Source organism: Vigna umbellata, chromosome 9 (genome assembly GCF_029865625.1).
Source record: "Vigna umbellata cultivar VRB3 chromosome 9, Vumbellata_1.0, whole genome shotgun sequence".
Lineage (NCBI taxonomy): Eukaryota > Viridiplantae > Streptophyta > Magnoliopsida > Fabales > Fabaceae > Vigna > Vigna umbellata.
Genome location: NC_142173.1, coordinates 34,910,053 through 34,913,549, shown reverse-complemented (window position 1 = coordinate 34,913,549; position 3,497 = coordinate 34,910,053). Strand labels below are relative to the sequence as shown.

The 3,497-nt window shown below is 35.3% G+C and overlaps 1 pseudogene; it reads left to right on the top strand.

The window, feature by feature from the left end:
* Positions 1-550: 550 nt before the first annotated feature.
* Positions 551-2,441, top strand: LOC124848690 (increased DNA methylation 1-like; annotated as a pseudogene).
* The last annotated feature ends 1,056 nt before the right edge of the window (positions 2,442-3,497 follow it).

Sequence of the window (3,497 nt, the reverse complement as noted above, 5' to 3'; positions counted from 1 at the left end):
ATAAAATGTTTTCATTTACAATAAAATTATTTAAGTTAAAGTAAACAATGATACCATATAAAGTTATCCCGCTTCAAAATTGAATAACAATAAAGGGGTATTAGATAAAACATTACATCATAAAAAATGACCCTAATTTGTATAATTTGATGTCAGATAATTTTTTTACATTCTTTTCTAAATGGTGATTATTATTTTAATTATTATTTTTATTTAAAACCTAATGAAGTGTTGGAAATAACAATCTTAATTAGTAAAAGCATGTAATCAATAGCCATAAAGAAAGAAAAAGAAATATTCTATACAGCCTAGCTAATTAAGGCAAATTAATGTTAAATTAAAATTAAATCTAATATTCTGTCTGGGAAATATGGACTAATCTTAAAATTTAAATTTAAAATGTAAAGAGTTAATGAAATATTTCTGAAAGCATCCTAATATTTGAAAAGAAAACAAAACATTAGTCCCTTTGGTATCCGGAACCACCAAACAAAGTAAGGTTTTTTAAATTACATGAATACAAAGAGGATACAGAATCGATTCCTTGTCTTCCATGGTGGTGATCTATGGCTCCTACGCCTGAGCCTCCACGAATCAACATTGAACCTGAATATTGTCCTCAGGCGGTGACGCAATGGTACCATCTCGCATCACTGCCAAGTAACAGGAGAGAATGTTCATTACGCAGGGACCTTTCCTTAAAAGCCAAGAAACATCTTCGTTATCTGGGTTGGAAATTTTGGTATGTTGAGAAGAAAGATAAGTGGGAGATGCGTTACACATCACCCATCACTGGCAAGAATTACATTTCTCTCGCCAGGGCTTGTAAAGCTTGCATAGAAGAGGGAGGCTGCATTGAAAACCCTCAAGATTTTCAAGAAACAACGTTGTTCTCGAATATCCTACTTCTTCTTCTCAACCAAATAAGGAGACAAAGAATCCAAAAAGAGAACTAGGGTGTGCAAGAAAAGGGAAAATGATCACGATGATGAGTTGGTAGAAGGCTCTAGTTCGAATGGTAGAAGAGGTAAGGCTGCGCCGTCAATCAAAACAACGACGCAAGAGGGTGAGGCACCGGTTTCCAAGTCTTCACAACACACCGTGGAACTCTTATCCCTTGGTTGATAGAAAACGGTGCTGTGGGTTTAGATTCCGTGGTATCCTGCCGTGGTTCAAACGGCGTGGTCAAGAAAGGGAAGCTGTTGTACGGTGGCATATGTTGTGATTGCTGCGACAAGTTTTTTTCTCCCACTCGCTTTGAGGCTCATGCCAGGTGTCAAAGGCACAGACCAAATTCTAGCATTTTCTTGGAAGATGGAAGGTCATTGTTAGATTGTAAAAACGAGGCCCTAAGTTCTCAGCAAAACGGGTTTGTGAAAGAAGATGAAATCGATGAGTGTGGTTATCCAAATGATAGCACTTGTGCTGTTTGTCGTTACGGGGGTGAACTGGTGTTGTGTGATGGATGCCCGTCTTCGTTCCACCTCAAGTGTTTAGGTTTAAGCGTTGTTCCTGATGGTGATTGGTTCTGCCCAGTTTGTTGTTGCAAAATATGCAGGCGACCCAGATGCAGAGATGACCGTGCTCGTAATGTGGGGGTTAACAGTATTTTAGTTTGTCCTCAGTGTGAGAGGAAATTCCATTTTGGATGCTTAAAGGCTCCAGCCTCGTCACATACCAAGTTGGAAAAGGAAGAAGACCGTGTTGGTGATAGGAATTGGTTTTGCAGTAGAGACTGCGAGAAAATATTTTCGGTCTGCAGGAGCTTTTGGGAAAAACCATTAATGTTGATGGAGATGATGTTACTTGGACGCTGTTGAAGGCAGTGAAAAGGGATAGCAGCGGAGAAGATTATCTTAATTTGGATGGAGATGAAGGTTTGAGTGAAAACGAAAGGAAGCTGAGTGTAGCTCTTGATGTATTGCGTGGGAGTTTTGACCCAATTATTGACGCTTTTTCTGGTAGATGTGATAGCTGACGTTGTTTTCAGCAGAGGGTCAGAACTGGGTCGGTTGAACTTTCGTGGGTTTTATACTGTGGTTCTGGAGAGGGAGAAGGAGGTGATTTCTGCTGCTACTGTGAGGATTTTGGGAAAGAGGGTTGCGGAAATTCCCTTTGTGGCAACAAGGATGCAGTGTAGAAGACAAGGAATGTGTAGCATGCTGATGAATGAGATTGAAAAACAGTTAAGTTACTTGGGAGTGGAGAGGTTGGTTCTGCCTTCGTCGTGCAGTGCGATAAACACATGGACAAAATCATTTGATTTTGTAAAGATGAAACCTTCAGATAAGTCTGAGCTACTTGATTTTGTTTTTCTGTCCTTCGAGGGTACCATCATGTGCCATAAACCTTTGTTGCAAGAAACTTATGTATGATCTAAACCTTTTGTCTATTGGTTATGTGAATGTTCTTTTATACGTTAATGGCGATTTATGCTTGCATATATTCTAGGACAATTTGCTGAACTTCAAATAATCGTTGCTTGGTTATTTATAATATGCAGTATTGTTGAAATACTGGGGAAATGGTCTTCACAGTGTTGAATTAAAAGTAGTGATGTTAATTCGCATTTCTAAGTAAAACAGTGACAATCATTATTAGACATCTACATCTTGATAGATGTTTGAGACAAGTGATTGATGTGTTCGTGTGATGATGAGATGTGTTTGTAATTTCTGCATATCCACAGCATTCATCTTTCGAATATATATATGTATGTATGTATGTATATATTAATAATAAACATATTTGAAAAACAAATTATACTTAAAGTTCAATCTTTTAATTATTATGATAATTTGATTATAATTTGGGACAAAATATATTATTCAATTATTATTTTACTATTTTAGTGATTTTGATTACTGATTTAGTGAATTTTTATTAAGGAAATAAGGATTTATTTGATGCTCATTATAAGAAAGACTAACATAAGATATAAGGATGTTATAAAAAAAGTATAGAATAAAAAGAAAACAATGGTAGTAATTGTGGTAATGATAGTAAAAATAGTTGTAGCGACAACAATGATACTAACAAAGATGATAATATATAATGATGATAAAAATGGTGGTGATAAGGATAATAATGATATGATAATGAATAACAATGATACTAGTAATCATATTATAAGAGACTTTTGATAAAGGTGAGCTTAAATGTTTTCTTCGTACCAATGACAAAGCAATCACCCAATTAAAACAGCATTGTGCATCCACAATTAGACCAAAGATTTTTGGATGTGTCAAACACTTTATAAACATTGAAGTGACTCGGATAAAGGAAGCTATGTGATTTTTCAAAGAAAAATTGCATTAAATATGTTGAAAGAAACATGAATGATTGATTCTAGATCCATGAATAGTTCTATGAAGACTTCTTGTATATATTGCTTGTCATTCCTCAAATAAACGTCATGATAACGTTTACTATACGAAGATTAAAAAAATATTTAAATATTGAAATCATATAATGTTTAGATGGCAAGATCCATAGAC